Below are 17,857 nucleotides of genomic sequence, written 5' to 3' on the forward strand. Positions count from 1 at the left end.
TACGTTCGCCACTAGCCACATGTGGCTAATAGGCTATTGAATTGTGGCTAATGCATGTGGCTTTTTTATAATGTGGCTAATAAGAAAAATTCAAAACCACAAGTGTGGCTAGCATTGAATTTCTATTGGACACCGCTGTTCTAAAGGATCATTTTGCCTCATTTTTCAAAAGGATCATGGGTCAGATTGTGAGCTGCTGTAAATCAGCGCAGCTCCACCAATTTCAAAAGAGCTATGCAGACTTAATCCCTCTGAGGATCTGGTCCCATAATCATAACTTTAAAATTAAGATAATGGACAATAATTCTTCCCCATAACATGCATTGCTGTTTTCTTACAGTTTCCTTGTCTCCTTTTGATCTTTCTGAGCAAATATGTGAAAAATACTTCACCAAAATGTCTTTGCAAGTTTTAAAGATTTTCCCATGGCAGAGAAATTTGCGCTGTGAAATAAAAGACTCAGGATTCTGTCTACTTGAAATCTAATGACAGCAAGGAGCCAGATGCTGTAGCCTTATAAATTACAAAGGTATTATATAGCCAGCTGCACTATATAACCCTCAAATTTTATACTTTTCCATGTTATAATGTTTGGTTCCACTAGTTAATCAGCTCCAGCCACACAACGACTCTCATATATTTCCAGTGATCAATCATGCACTAAATGTTTTAGGTGAATGTTCTGAAAGTGCCTCATGTCCCTCCTGCTTCTAGTTCTTCATGTCACCATAAACAGCAGTTGTTTCACCAGGTTGTGATTCTTTAGCTACCAACTGTTCTGGATCCATATTTTCTTTAGTGTGTCTTAGGACCCTAATAAGCAATACACCCATAAGACTTGGTCATAGGGACCCCAATTCAGCAAAAACCTTAAGCTATGTTTAACTTTAAGCACCTGAGTAATCCCATCTTTATAAGCAAGGCACTTAAGCATTAACTTAAGTTCCAATAAAGTCAGTTAGCTTAGTGGCACTTAAAGTTAAGCATGTGCTTATGTGTTTGCTGCTCCTCTTCTCTGATTCTTTCCCCTTTCCACTTGATTTCCTTGTCCTCTGGCCACTAATAGATCCCTACTTCACCAGCTATTGCTCAGCTGGGAGCAGAAATGTTTTAGAAAAAGTCAAGGCCAGTAACCTGATGATGTGAGTTGAGAAAAAGCGGTCACTCTATAGATACTCCTGTATTTTATTCCAGTATTATTCATCTCTTGCCCTTTTCACTCACTCTACATAGTAAGGTTATGGAGTCCTTTTGTTTAACTCTGTAAATGTGCTTTACCTTCCAAAAACCATGTTTTTCTGCTTCTTTGATTGGCATCTGAGTTGTCTGTTTCCTAGGCTTTGTTCTTGATCTTAGGTTCAGTCTGCTGGTTTTCTCACATTTAATGCTGTGGAGCACGTATGTCCCTTTGGAAACAGGAATTATGAGGTTAGTTTCAAAGATTTTTCGAAGAAGATGCACACAGACTCCAGTCCTGAAAGTGGATTTACACAGGCAGACTCTTGCAGATCTGACTGTAGGGCCAAGAGTGTTATAGTACTAACCAGTCACATTTAAGATGGAAAACAAATCTCTTCAGTAGCCATTGTGCCCACTTGATACCCGGGAGTAACCAGGTGATGAAATTACTTGTGGAAGTAGGTTTCAGAGTAACAGCCGTGTTAGTCTGTATTCGCAAAAAGAAAAGGAGGACTTGTGGCACCTTAGAGACTAACAAATTTATTTGAGCATAAGTTTTCGTGAGCTACAGCTCACTTTCTGCAGTTTCTCGTTGGAGTCTGTTTTTGAAGTTTTTTTGTTGAAGAATTGCCACTTTTAAGTCTGTTATTGAGTGTCCAGGGAGACTGAAGTGTTCTCCTGGTTTTTGAATGTTATAATTCTTGATGTCTGGTTTGTGTTCATTTATTCTTTTCCGGTTTGATCAATGTACATGGCAGAGGGGCACTGCTGGCACATGAAGGCATATATCACATTGGTAGACACTGAATCAGTAATTCAGTTGAGGGTGCTGAGACTGAAGAAACTCATTACACTAACTTAGAACTATGTAAATTACCAAAAGAAGCCCTCAGTGTTTCAAAGGGTTTGGCTACATTTGCAAGTTAGAGTGCATTAAAGCAGCCCTGGGCGCCCTAACTCCTGAGGTGTCCACACTGACAAGGCACATAGAGCGCCTGGACTCTGCAGCTGGAGCACTCCTGGTAATCCACCTCCACGAGAAGCATAAAGCTTGCTGTGCCTTGGCTGAAACGCCCGGGTGTCAGTGTGAATGAGGTGTTGCATTACTGTGCTGTGATTGGCCTGAATCTCCTGAAGTCAAGTAGCCACTTTTCTCATTTGTTTTGAAATCGGCTGCAGGCACACGGATATCCCCTTCCAAAGCTCCGTTTCTGACAGCCGGCATGCTTATCTGCCCCGGGACAAAGCAAACCATTAGTGTGGAATGCTGCTGTTGTGAGTGTGTGTGGGGGGGGGGGGGGAGGGGGTCTGCTGCTGTCTGAACTTACAAGACAGCATGCTGACACACTCTCAGCCCCCCAAAACACACTGTCTCTCCCCCCACATACACACAACTCCTCCCTGTCACACTCCACGCCCCCCCACCCCAATTTGAAAAGCACGTTGCAGCCACTTGCACACTAAGAAAGCTACCATAATACACTGCTGTTTGTGGCGTTGCAAGAGCTGTTAAGGTGGCCACACCAGTGCGTTTGCAGCTGACAGTGTAAACACCAGGCAGCGGTCTCCGAAGGCTGGTTTAGCTCCCAGCGCTCTACATCTGCCAGTGTAGCCATGCCCAAAGAAAGCAGCCTAAAATTCACACTGATTTTGTGATCAAGAGAATTAGCAGCTTCTTAGACAAGAAAAGGAAGAAACTTTGAATTGGCTTGTAAGCTAAAGATTTTACCACTATTTAAATCTTTGGTCAAAGTAGCATAACAGTCACTGATGAAATTCCAGAGAAATTAGAATACCTTCAAAATAATTACCTGCATATTTTGTTTTGGGTTTTAATGTGTGTTCGTCAGTGACAAAGGTTTGCTATGAGTATCACCTGGGCAAGATAACTTTGAAATGAATTGACATTCCTTGATAATTAAGTTAACTTGTCTGAATTCTTCTGTCAAATTGTTTGGCTAAACTCCCACGTGTAGTCCCATAATTCCATTGGCAGATAAGATTGATTTGTTGTAAGGGATTTAAGGAACAATAGCTCCATTTTGATACCAAAATCACTTCCCTGGACTATTGCTGAACTAGGGAAGTTTGGCTTTGTAACAGAATTGTGATAAGACCTTGAATGAATTGAATTGATTTATTGTCTCTTCAGTTATAATTTCCCATGTGCAGTTTTTGTATTCTAAACATCATCTCACAATTTTTATTTTGTTTTCTGTAATTTTTATCTACTTTGTGCTATTTTGGCTAATAATACTCATACATTTATAATAATTCTCCAGTCTTAAGGAACAGAACTACAGAACAGTGAGAAACTTAGTAGAGGGATCTGGTTAATTTAATCAGTGCATGTTTTATGACTTGTCTTTTGCACCCATTTTCTGTAGAAAAATGGATGAAGCAGTGAAGAAAGAGGAAACATTTCATTAAAATGTCCAGAAAAATTTTTGAATAAACAAAAAAATCATTCACTTTTGAAATCTGTGGAATGAAAATGATTGACATTTTCATAATTCTTCCCCGACTTTTAATAATCTAATTATTAAAAGCATGATATTTTTCATTTACTTTCTTTACATTGCATCTTATCGCAGCACAGTGTGGGAATGAGTTTTTAGCTGCATTCTGATTTTCTGGCCACAGAAGTTGTGAAACAGGAAGCTTATTACAAGAGATAATAACTGAAGTCCAAGATAATTGTTTAATATTTGTTACCTGTGTAGCAAACTCAAGCGTATGAAGAGTGTACTCGAGGATACGTATAACAGCTTCTTCTAAAATCTTCCTGCAGATGTCACTCTGTCACTGTAGAATCAGGCTTAACATTTTTCTTTAACAGTCAGATAAATGGCAAAACTCTTGTTAACTTTAATGGATACAGCGTGAGGCTCTTAGACAGTAAATTGTGTGTGTGCGAGGCAAGGGCTGTTGGATTGTTTTTATCCATTGGTGGAGTCTTCTTAGCATTAGTGGAGACTTCTGCTTTGCTTCAAGATTCACACAAGAGCCCTTCAGCGGACAGGAGTGAAGTCTGTATTTGGGCCATCTTTGTTTGTGAATAAAAAAAAGGCAATTGGGTTGAAAATATCAGGGATCTTTCGTTTTCTGGGTCTGAATGCTTACAGAAAAGAGCTGTCTTTCTGTCATGTTGTGTCAAAAATTCCTACTTCCATTTGCCTGTATATAAATGCATGCAACTCTTTTCGGGGAATTAGTTCACGTTTATGTACAGGGCTCATGTATGTGTGTATTGAATTGATGCTTGTTATAGAATGTAAGTGATATACGAGTGTATACTTTGTTTATGATACATGTGTATTCTATATGTGTGTGTAATGTGGGTGGAAAGAAGACATGCAAGTGTATTTGATTGTACAAAAATACATGCAGTGCAACCTTGACTATCTGAAACAAAGTTGTCTGAAACCGGGTTATATCCTCCAACATCCGCTCTCTTGATTAGCCAGAATGTAATGTAGTTTAATATATGAAACTAGGATTTAGAGTCTTGCAAGAGGGGAGAGGCTTAAGGGTAGAAGAATAATAGGAATCCCTGGGAACATCGTATGTTTCACCCACTACTTTCAGATTCTGGTAACTTTGACAGCATGTATCCTGTCTCTGTTAATGTGTGAGTTGAACACAATCTTCTCCTATTAAGAAGGACTCAGGATTTTAAGACCTTTACTTGATGGGCATCACTTGCTTCCTCTGACATGTCTTTCTTTGACACGCTGAATCTCTTGGTTTTTGGCTTTCAGTTCAAGCTTCTGAATCTCAGCATCTGTCAGTGGTGCGATAAATTCTCTATGGTGATAAGAGGACAGCTGCTAAAAGCAAGAGTAAGGATGGAATTTTGGCTCTTTCCTATTGTGTGAGAGATTACAGTCAGGAAAAAGCACTACACACATGATAAAAAGGCACCTTTTCTGCACGGTTTACTATTTTCCTCCAACCTAGCAGCATCTTTTCTATCCATGCTAGGCTGCCAGATATGCACATAGCAGAATCCAACACTAAAAGGACTGGAATTTATTGACAAGGGTGGACTAGGTATGTGCTGTATGCAGAAATAAAGAAGTTGCATTATTCATGTTAAACATAAGTTTTGAGAAAAGGACATCCGCTTAGTAATGAAAAGAATCACATTTTGGAACCAAACAGTGAGCCTGCTCCCGCTCCCACCAAAAATCCCTGTGAATTAAAAATGGGAACAGAATCAGAACTATTTTGTCTAAGTGTTTTCTGTGGTGTCTTGAATACTGGTAGTGTGGTTTTTCACGTTTAAAAAGCTTTTGTATATAAAAACAACAGCTGGACATCATAACACCATAGGAAGCATTTCTAGATAAAATGTTTTGACTGTAACGACCTAGTTCCTTCAGTTTAATGGCTCTAGTTTAGTTATTTACAGTGAGGATGAAACTGTAGGGGGTGGGGGATGACTCAGAACTTGGCTTTGGTTGATAGAATAATTTTGGTGCTGGGTACTCTCAAACTTTTCTGTTCCCTAATGTGCAAACCTGATCATTCTTGCAAAAAACAACCCTAAGTCTCTATTCACTAGGTCCAAAATTTAATAGCAAAGTACTGTAGGGAGGATCTGTGTTACTAAGATACCATAACTGTGTAAAACAACCTTGTTAAAAAAACACCCCTCCTATACAGGACAAGTCAGGCTGGGATTTTCAATGGAGCCTCAGGGAAATGAGGGCAGGATTTTCAAAGGTATTTATAGATGTAGATAGCTAGGTTTCCATAGCACCCAAGCAGGTTAGGCACCTAACCTCATTCACTGCTTTTGAAAAATCCCACTAGGTGCCTCTGCATCTTTAGGTATCCCAATATTTTTGTGAATCTAGCTCTGGGTGCCTAATTCTTATTGACATTCAAGAGGAGTTGGGTGCCTAACTCCTTTAGGCTCCTGAAAATTCCACCCTATTTTTTATGTGCAGCATAGGCCCCTAACTCTGGTCTGCAAGATTCTGATTTAAGCCCTGATTAGCTGGTATTTGTATTCATTTAATGCTGGCTTCTTCAAGCTTGACCTGTTTAATATCTGATATGTCCTTTATCAGAGGAGTGCATCCTGCACTTGAAGGGAGATGACCTGGATCATCCAACAGGTCTCATTAGTTTAATTCCATTTGCTGTGTGTCTTTAGATGTGGAGTACACTGACATGACTCCTCCAGGACCAAGCAATGGTATACTGGAGACAATAGCCAGGAGGGAAAGCCCTGCAGTAGTTTGCAATAGTGAACTGAAACAGGTGTCACTTTAATGCAGCATGTCTAGCAGTTTTCAGGTGATGGAGGAAGGTTAATAGTACACAGAGAGAAATTTATCCCTTTCCCACACCTAAATTGTGTGCCTATTTAATGGACTCTCTTGCATCTTACCTTTCCGGAATTCCTAGATTTGAGAACCTCACAAATGCTAATCGATGTTGAATGATAGCTAATAATATATTCAGCAATTATTTACTGCCTCTTATCCCAAAGGATTCTAGAGCATGGAGTGCTCATCCATACTTTAGCAGTTCATCTAAGAGATTCTAGAGATGGGCCTGAACCCAAATGCCTCTGGATCTAACAACCCCAGACTAAAGATTCAAATCCAGATGTGGCTCTAGTTTTGAACTTTGTGGCTGACCCTTATATAAAATGCTGAGCCAAAATTTAACCCCTCCCTTGACCTCTGAGGAAATCCTTATCCAGAACCTAACTTTATATATGGTCCCATGTTTAAGTCACCCTTATGCTTAGGCCACAGGGAAAGTGTTTGCACTGCTGATGAATAACCATATATTATTTATTTGTGAATTACCCTGGAATCGTTTATTAATTTGTGAACACTTCTGATTTACTCTAAGATTTTTGTGTGAAATAGTAATGATGGAGGCTTATGTTAAACTGTATTAGAAGTTCAAGATCAAAGGAACTATAGAGACAAGTATGTGTGCAGAAATTTTTCATTTTGGTGTCTGTGCATTTTAAATGAAGTTGGTCTTTTGGACCAATTAATACATTTTATCTTGTGTTCTCAAATCTTGTGATCTATTGGGGGTGGGCATATGTAGAAGATGTTTTGCTTATTAATTTATTATTTATGTATTCTTTAAGTGCCCATAATGTGCTTGAGTGATTCAAAACACAGGCTGGCGCTGCCTTGAAGAAATTGCAGATTAAGTAAGATATATGGTATAGTGCAAACAGAATGCACTGGGAAGTCCAGAGGAAGGAATCAAGATTGTTATTATTTATTGACTTGCTTCTTATTGACATTCCAGAAGCAATAGTACAAAAAAATTCAGTTGTGTCTTTTCCATTTCTAACATCTTTGATCTCATACACAAGTGGTACAAATGAATTACTGCAGCTCAGAGCTAAGAGTAAACTCCATAGAGCTGTGCTGCCATGGATTTTGAGTGGGTAAGTGGAGTGAGGAGTAGATATTGTGGAATGATGGAAAGAGAGCAGAGTTCAACCCCCCACTATCAGCTCTGCAGCCATAAGCCATAGAGAGCAATTTGATTTGAGTATATGGGCACCCCTGGCAAGCCAAACTCTTTTCCTGGGTCAGCTGCACAAGGAGCTGAAGAGGCACAGATGCTTTCTCCTGAACAGCGCTGAAATTTTGAAGGGCAGCTGAATTTGCTAATGTTCTGTGTTTTGATACAGAATGTGAGAAATGTTGATGAGCCATGAGGCAGAACAGCTTGCTTTGTTGCTGCTGTATTGACTCTGCCGGGCTGACAGTAGTTTAAAAAAAATTGTTTTTGTACATAAGATGAGTAAATATATAGAACTTGGAAGACAGATAGGGAACAGCTATGCGCTGTAGCATGGTCTCTTTCATAGGGTAGGTTTTCTGCCCAGAATTGCACTTCCATTTTAAATAATTTTAAAATAATTATGGAAGGATGACATTTTGGGAACATTTGTCTTGTGTTAATATGGCTAATCTTATCCAAGTTTTGTCATGTGGCTATACGCTGGGATTACAGTGGGGTCAGATTTATTTTGTTGAACATTACACTGTGGTCCTTAATGGTGAAGTATTACCTAGTGGGTTTTTTTTGAGGAAGAAAGTACATTCCTGGGAAATTATTCAGTAGATAGGCTAGATCAGGCTTTTGCAGCCAGAGGCTCACTTGAGGGGCTGTGTTGTAGTGGGTACCACAAGAGATATTCTAGCGGACATAGGTAGAGTTGCTTCTGGGAAACTCATTTGCATTCTCTCTGTCACCATATTAACAGGTTCATATGTGTGCTCTCCATTATGTGCTTGATCATCAGGATTCTAAGTTGTGGAGGTGCAGGGGGACAAAGCCATGGCCCCATCAACGCTTCATTCCATTTTGGGTGGCTAATGCTGATAAACTGCTAGCCTGCGGCAATGCCTGCATTGCCATATGAGAATATATCTGGCCTTCTGTTCCTTCTATTCCAATGTGCCCTCCGTTTCTCTCACCTGCTTTTAACATTTCCCTGCCTTCTCAAAGTTTCCAGTCCAGTTTCCTGACTTACAGAGTCCACAGGCCATCCATCTTCCCAGAGGTCATCCTAGCTTCAGTACCATTGAAAGCAATGGCAGAAAGTGGCCACCTTGACGAAGGGCATCCTCATTTTCATAGGCAAAGACTATAGGGAAATGGTGACCATCTTGATTTAGGGCAGCCTGTGGCTTCAGTCCCATGCAAAGTAATGGGAGATGGTGCCCATTTGGTGGAAAAGAATATGAGATGCTTAAAACAAGATCAAAACCATGTACTGCAGGCACTCCCAGGACCCAGTTTGACAGGGGTTCCCTGCACAGCTGCAGCTCTGGAGCTGCTGAAGCAGGGCTGTAGTCACGAATGATCACAAACCATCATCATCTGATGGCTGTTGAGAATCCTAGTGAAAGGAGTCTCAGTTCATTTCCCACTGAGGAAGTGTCTTTATCACAAAAATCACCACCAGAGTTGACACCACTGGTGGCAGTCTCAATAAAAAAGACCAAGGAATGAACTGGCCTAGAGACTGAACTACCTCTCTCTCATCCTTAGAGGTGGTGCCCTCCGGCTCAAGAGTTGAGGGATATTGGTGGGACAGCGTGGGCACTGCTGCTTCTGGTGCTGCACTTGCTTTGTGGCTTAATAGAGGATTTCAGGGCTGTCGTTCTGGCAAGTGTGATGAGAATTAAATTCATACAAACACAAGCTAAAGTTGGAAAATACAACATTCCACCAACGTCTCAACAGCGTTGTTGTCTTTTAACGCCATACCATGCTCTGGCCCCAACACCTGAAAAACAAATCAAACCTAATTACATTGTACACCAACCTAACAAACTTGGAAAGTCATTTTTATAAAAAGCTGTCCAAAGCCATTTTGCCAAGTATGTTTTAAAAACGCAGCCACCTGTTCAAACACAGTATTTTCCCGTACAACAAAGGCAAGGTAGTAAAGACCATTCAGATCTGGAGTTTAGCACTCGGTGGCCTGATTTTCAGATGTGCGGAGCATCTGCGGCTCCTGTTGACTTCTGTGGGATTTGTGGGCACTCAGCACTTGTAAAAACTTGGCCATTAGTGAGATGGCAAAGGCCACACGGTAAGTCATTGTCTGCTCTGGTATCAGAGCCCAGCAGTCCCTTTGCTATTAGCCCAGCCGTAGTTCACGAGACCACGTTGCCTCTCATGCTGTTGATATGCCCCCTTTAATCTTCATAGGCCAAGCTGGCTGTTCTGTAGATGAGTCAATTCAACACAAGGCTGATCACTGTGGGAGGGAGCTTGTGTTGACCGTGGTAGCAAACCGCTGCTCACAAGTGTGAACTGATCTGCGGTTTCCTACAAACCCATGGGACTTGTATCAGAGGGGTAACCGTGTTAGTCTGGATCTGTAATAGCGACAAAGAGTCCTGTGGCACCTTATAGACTAACAGACATATTGGAGCATAAGCTTTCATGGGTGAATACCCACTTCGTCGGATGCATGTAGTGGAAATTTCCAGAGGCAGGTATAAATATGCAGGCGAGAATCAGGCTGGGGATAACGAGGTTAGTTCAATCATGGAGGATGAGGCCCTCTTCTAGCAGTTGAGGTGTGAACACCAAGGGAGGAGAAACTGTTTTTGTAGTGGGCTAGCCATTCACAGTCTTTGTTTAATCCTGAGCTGATGGTGTCAAATTTGCAAATGAACTGAAGCTCAGCAGTTTCTCTTTGAAGTCTGGTTCTGAAGTTTTTTTGCTGCAGGATGGCTACCTTTAAATCTGCTATTGTGTGTCCAGGGAGGTTGAAGTGTTCTCCTGCAGGTTTTTGTATATTGCCATTCCTAATATCTGATTTGTGTTCATTTATCCTTTTACGTAGGGACTGTCCAGTTTGGCCGATGTACATAGCAGAGGGGCATTGCTGGCACATGATGGCATAGATTACATTGGTGGACGTGCAGGTGAATGAACCGGTGATGGTGTGGCTGATCTGGTTAGGTCCTGTGATGGTGTCACTGGGGTAGATATGTGGGCAGAGTTGGCATCAAGGTTTGTTGCATGGATTGGTTCCTGAGTTAGAGTTACTATGGTGCGGTGTGTAGTTGCTGGTGAGAATATGCTTCAGGTTCGCGGGTTGTCTGTGGGCGAGGACTGGCCTGCCTCGCAAGGCATGTGAAAGTGAGGGATTGTTGTCCAGGATGGGTTGTAGATCACTGATGATGCGTTGGAGAGGTTTTAGCTGAGGACTGTATGTGATGTCCAGTGGAGTTCTGTTGGTTTCTGTGGGACTTGTGAACATGAGTTTCATGAATCTCAAAGTCTACCCTGGGAGACTGTTGGGGGGACCGTGAATAAGCTGTGTTCTGTAGAAATGTTCTTTAGTGACAAATTTTGTGGAGTCATGGTGTTAAAGGTTGGAAGGGATCACCAGATAAACTAGTCTGACCTCCTGTATAACACAGGCCACCAACACCACCCGGCCACTTCCACACCAAACCCAACAACCAGAATTAGACCAAAGTATCACAGCCCTTGAATAACTAAACTAGTGTGTGCCATGGTCAAAGAATAGCAGGGAATGAGGTGCACCAGTGCCTGAGGCCCCGGCAATGGGCAGGAAGTTGATTTAGTGACGTATCCTCAGATGATCCCAGCAAGTGATCTATACCTCAGCTTCCTGCAATAGCTAGTTCACAATCTCAGAGATCATTTCACAATGAAAAGAGCTAGGAACTTGCATTTAAAGACAAAAGAAAATTCAGATTTTCCTTGACATTTCTAGTTCCCCAAAATGAAAGGGCAGGGGTAAGGGTGGGGAGAAGGGCAAGTGGACTGCAGCCTGGCCAGATCTTTAAATAGCAGCACTGTATCTTGTGTTCTTTCCCATGATGTGGTATTGCTTCATGTATGTTGCTTCCACTTGACTATGATTTGGTGCTGCTTTCAACAAGAGGCCTCTGAGTAGTCAGGAGCAACATCTTTAGGTGGGAGGAGGCAATTCCTACAGATGCTGGGCTATATCAGGAAAGATTACTTCTATTGTGCACCCCTTATTAAAAAAGGATTTGATCGTTTTCTAAAGCAATGGTCCTGAACACCATAGCTTAAAACAATGTTACCACAGCAGGGCCAGAATGTGAACATCTCTGTATGGCTGAGCAGTTATTCATATGGGTAAGCCCACTGACTCCAGTGGGCCTATACATGTGTGTGATTGCTCACCAATATGAGTAAGAGGGGCACAAAATGTCCTACAGTGGTTCGAATCATTACTGTTGTATATTTATGTTTAATAAGGATGCCAAAGGGAGATGCACAGATACTACATGGTGGGCATAGGATAGATGGATGGGTTGTGATTTTGATTTGTTTTTGGCCACACAGTTCTACCTGTTACATTCCCCAAGCTCTGTGCACCGTATCCTGCAAGTGAATGCAAAATACCTATGGAATGAGTAAAAGAATTATTTAACATTGTGTTTCCTCTGAACCACATCTAGAAAAAGCCATGGCTGCATTATTATTTCATATCGCTTCTGACATGAAGAGATCAAGCAATTATCACCTTTTTGAATGTCAGCCTTTGACAGCGGTAGAGAGACCAACTGTGGCTACTGCACATGAACAGAGGTTTATGGGCACATTGTGGGAGAGGTACTGGTGATTTACTTTCTGGTTTTGGAATGTATTTATTTCTGTTTTGATGGACTAGTAAAGTCTTAGGATGTGGACTTGTCACACAGGCTTGCCAGGCTTACAGATATTATCCCAAGTGGTCTGCCTAAAAAAAGGGCTGGCATCGCATCACATGGAATGACCAATGATGCATCATATATTTTTAATAGACAGAATGTTTTAATAAACATCCCCCTTCCTAAAACACTGTGTTTTAAAATAGGCTTTGCCTTGAGCCATGTAGCTACCCAGCTGTGAATTTTATAAGGCAACAATCTCCTCATCGTTAGATGTTATGTCTGATACTCTAGCTACTGAAATAATAACTATTTATACAGAGAAAAGTTTCAAATTACAGTTAACTGAAGTTCCTTTCTATGGTGAAAAGTGTGTGTGTTTTTTTTTTTAAAAAAAAGAGTGAAGCTCCATATTTTCCATCTCTCAGTGAGTTTCAGATCAAATGTGCTTAGCTTACACATCAAAAGATGCTTTGTGTACCTATCAGCTCTGCACACACAGTCTGGAGACTTGAAAATCAAGCTGGACTTTTCTGTGTGACTTTTGCATTCCTAGTTAAAGACCCTACAATCCAAACTCAGCTGACATTTTGTATTGATGTGGCAGAATAGAATCCAGCTCACTCTTCTGTAGCTGCATTGGCTATATGGTTCTAGTAGTAAAAAACTTGATATATTTTTTTTGTCAGAAAAGTAAGTTGATATGCTTCAAAGACTGAGTTTAGAGGGGATACATTCAGAGGGGAAGAATATTCTAATGGTTAGGGCACTAGTGTAGTGTCCGGGAGACCTGGCTTCAAATCCCTGCTCCTGTGTGACTGTGGGCAAGTCAGTGAGGCCCAGGTCCGCCAAGGTATTTAAGCTCCTAATTTCCACTGAAATCAATACTGTAGATTCTAGGATCTGGGCTAGGGTTGCCAGGCATCTGGTTTTCGACCAGAACGCCCAGTCGAAAAGGGACCCAGCACTGCTGACCGGGCCTCTAAAAGTCCGGTCGGCGGGGCTAAGGCAGGCTCTCTGTCTGCCCTGGCTTTATGCGGCTCCTAGAAGCAGCTGGTATGTCCAGCTCCTAGGTGCAGGGCCAACCACGGGGCTACCATGTGTTGCCCGCACCGCAAGCATCAGCTCCGCAGCTCCCATTGGGAGCTGTCGGGGTGGTGGCTGCATGTGCGGGCAGTGCACAGAGACCTCTGGCAGCACCTCCACCTGGGAGCCGGACATGTCGGCCGCTGCCAAGAGCCGCCTGAGGTGAACGCTGCCTGGAGCCTGCACCCCTCTGCCCCAGCCCTGAGCCCCCTCCTGACCCCAAACCCCTCCCAGAGCCTGCACCCCATCCTGCGCTTCGAACCCCTCGGCCTCAGCCCGGAGCCCTCTCCTGCACCCCAAGCCTCTCATCCCCGGCCTCCCTCCAGAGCCCGCACCCCCAGATGGAGCCCTCACCCCCTTCCACATCCCAACCCCTTGCTCCAGCTTGGTGAATATGAGAGAGTGAGGGTTGGGGAGAGCAAGGGAGGGAATGGAGTGAGTGGGGGTGGGCCTCAGAGAAGGGGCCAGGTGGGGGCAGGGCAAGGGTGTTGCGTTTTCTGCAATCAGAAAGTTGGCAAGCCTAAGGGCCTTACCCTCTCTGTGCCTCATTTCCTTGTTTATAAAATTAGGATAACAGTACTTCTCAGCACAAGGGTGCTGTGAAGATAAATACGTTCTCTGTCCTACTGATCTTGACTGTGGCAGTGTGTCGGTAGAATTGCCCCCGGCCTATCCATTACATTTTACTAAGTCAACTTTCTTATCCCTCTTGTTGGTTGTTTTTCTGATTGTAATGCCCCCTCAGTGTGTGGGTTTCACTCATAGAGATTTCTAAGTTTCTCATCGATCTAGTTGAAAAGAAAAAAATTGCAATTTATTTTTTGAAATTTCAAAGTTGCAGGGACCAGTTTTCTTCCAATATTTTTGAAATTTTTCATTTACTGAAAACCATCTTTTTGGTAAACAAAATATTTTGTTAAAAATTTTGCCATTAATTTTGATTAAAAAGTCACAACGTTTTGAAAACTGAAAAAATTCGAAAAAGTCACCAGGTTTTCCCAAAAAGTTTTGTTTTATAAAGAAGGCCAGTTTTTCAAGGCAAATATTTTTCCTTTACCAGCTCTAATTTCATACATTACCCTTTTGCACAGTGACAAAGTTTCATTCAGGAGAGCTTATCATTTAGAATAAGATGAACTAAAAGCAAAATCTGACCTAGATGTCAGCTAACTACATACATAGGTCAGATTTTGCTGTCAGTTATGATGATGTACATCTGGAATAATCCCACTGAAGTCAATGGAGTTACTCTGCATTTACACCTGTAGAAGTGAGCACAGAACCTAACTCTCTCTGTAGAAAAATAGAGAGCTTGTCATCTTTAGGCTGCAGGCTCAAAGTCAGGCTAGGTCAGTAATGACTGTAAATTGTTACCATTTGATGGCTGTTGAGCATCTTATGTGAAATGAATCTGTGGGTCTTAGTCAACTTCCTAATGGAGCGATCCATGGAAGAACCTGCAAGAGGAGCTGAGCTTATGGTAGTGAAAGAGTCAGTGAGGTTTCCTTGAACCATCCCCTGTGGTTGGAGGGGTGGCATATTTTGGATGCCAGGCCATCCCCAACCTCGAATCTGGATGATCCGGGGGCAGAATGATTGTGGGCATGCTGCAGGAATGGTTGCTGCTCCTCTAACGGTCTCCCCCTGGCGACATGGCTCCTGTCCTGCGGCTGCACCAAGGGTACCCAGAGAGAGTTAATACATATCTGAGTTGTACTATTTCCCATCGGGTTTACTATGCCAAAATCCCCAGGCTTTGCAAAGCAACGGCACGGAGGAGAGTAGCTTCCCCCACTCCCTTCTATTCCCCTGCCCCCCGGTACTCCGTGGAGCTCCATTTGCACAGAGATCCATTAGAGGAGGGGTGGGACAAAAGGCAGGCTTCTGGAAAGGGAAAGATGTGTGTTCCCCATCACGGATTTATAGACATTTATTCACCACTTGTTTTAGCACCTTGTTTTTCTCTGAGCCTTCAGATGCAGCTCTTCCTCTTCAGCGTGATGCTGATGGTGATTCTACCTTGAAGTGTACTGGCTAAATGAGGCAAACAAGCGGGTGGGGGTGCAGGACTGGGGATATGGGGGGACAAAATAAATTCACCCCTTGTCAGCACAAGATCTAACCCCTCTTGGCTTAAATTGGCCTTCGGTGTTGCACAGACCTTGTGCTGCCATTTGCAAAGGAGTGAATTTCACCTCCGATGGAACTGCCTTGCATTATGCTACCGTCTGCAGTGCAACAGCAAAAGAAGGATTAGAGCAAGTCAGCAGGAGTATTTCATTGATTTCTATCTCTTTCCATGTCATCTCAGTTTCCCTCAGTTTAATAAAACTAGTTTTCAGACAAGGATTCTCAGCTCTTCAGGTATGTCTACACTACGAAATTAGGTCAATCTTATAGAAGTTGATTTTTAGAAATCAATTTTATACAATTGATTGCGTATGTCCACAGTAAGCGTATTAAGTTGGCGGAGTGCGTCCTCACTACCGTGGCTAGCATTGACTTTTGGAGTGTTGCACTGTGGGTAGCTATCCCACAGTTTCCGCAGTCTCCGCTGCCCATTGGAATTCTGGGTTGAGCTCCCAATGTCTGATGGGGCAAAAACATTGTCGCAGATGGTTTTGGGTACATGTTGCCAGTTGCCCCTCCCTCAGTGAAAGCAACGGCAGACAATTGTTTTGTGCCTTTTTTCCATGCAGATGCCATACTGTCATCAGCAGACGGTGCACTAGGACTGCTAATTGTCGTCGTCATCCACCGCTTCCACTGCAACTCTGCTCTCCTGCTCTTCTGGTGCCATGAATCCACCTCGCAGGTCCTCTCGTCGTTCTGTATAAATATCTATTCTCGTGGCATCTATCATCATCCACCGCTTCTGCTGCAACTCTGCTCTCCTGCAGATGCCATACCACAGCAAGCATGGAGCCTGCTCAGCTCACCGCTGCTGTTGTGAGCATTGCAAACACCTTGCGCATTATCCTGCAGTATGTGCAGAACCTGCAAAAGCAGGCGAGGAGGTGACGACAGCACGATCATGATCGTGATGAGGCCATGGACACAGACTTCTCTCAAAGCACGGGCCCTGGCAATTTGGACATCATGGTGATAATGGGGCAGGTTCATGCCATGGAATGCCGCTTCTGGGCCTGGGAAACAAGCACAGACTGGTGGGACCACATAGTATTGCAGGTCTGGGATGATTCCCAGTGGCTGCGAAACTTTTGCATGCGTAAGGGCACTTTCAAGGAACTTTGTGACTTGCTTTCCCCTGCCCTGAAGCGCAGGAATACCAAGATGAGAGCAGCCCTTGCAGTTGAGAAGCGAGTGGCGATAGCCCTCTGGAAGCTTGCAACGCCAGACAGCTACCGGTCAGTCAGGAATCAATTTGAAGTGGGCAAATCTACTGTGGGGGCTGCTGTGATCCAAGTAGCCAACACAATCACTGAGCTGCTGCTATCAAGGATAGTGACTCTGGGAAATGTGCAGGTCATAGTGGATGGCTTTGCTGCAATGGGGCTCCCTAATTGTGGTGGGGCGATAGACGGAACCCATATCCCTGTCTTGGGACCAGACTACCTTGGCAGCCAGTACGTAAACTGCAAGGGGTACTTTTCAATGGTGCTGCAAGCACTGGTGGATCACAAGGGACGTTTCACTGACATCACCATGGGATGGCCGGGAAAGGTGCACGATGCTCGCAGCTTCAGGAACGCTGCTCTGTTTCAACAGCTGTAGGAAGGAACTTACTTTCCAGACCAGAAAATTACCATTGGGGATGTTGAAATGCCAACAGTTATCCTTGAGGACCCAGCCTACCCCTTGCTCCCATGGCTCATGAAGCCATACGCAGGCACCCTGGACAGTAGTAAGGAGCAGTTCAACTATAGACTGAGCAAGTGCAGAATGGTGGTAGACTGTGCATTTGGATGTTTAAAAGCTCGCTGGCACAGTTTACTGACTCGCTTAGACCTCAGCGAAACCATTATTCCCACTGTTATTGCTGCTTATTGTGTGCTCCACAATATCTGTGAGACTAAGGGGGAGACGTTTATGGCGGGGTGGGAGGTTGAGGCAAATCTTCTGGCAGCCGATTACACACGGCCAGACACCAGGGCGATTAGAAGAGCACAGCTGGGCGCCCTGCACATCAGAGAAGCTTTGAAAATCAGTTTCATGACTGGCCAGGCTACGGTGTGACAGTTCTGTTTGTTTCTCCTTGATGAAAACCCGCCCGCTTGGTTGACTCTACTTCCCCATAAGGCAACCAACCTCCCCCCTTTGATCACCGCTTTCAGAGGCAATAAAGTCATTATTGTTTCAAAATCATGCATTCTTTATTAATTCATCACACAAATAGGGGGAAAACTCTCAAGGTAGCCCTGGAGCGGTGGGTGAGGAGGGAAGCACAGGATGGGGTG

This window comes from Lepidochelys kempii, chromosome 4 (assembly GCF_965140265.1).
Source record: "Lepidochelys kempii isolate rLepKem1 chromosome 4, rLepKem1.hap2, whole genome shotgun sequence".
NCBI lineage: Eukaryota > Metazoa > Chordata > Testudines > Cheloniidae > Lepidochelys > Lepidochelys kempii.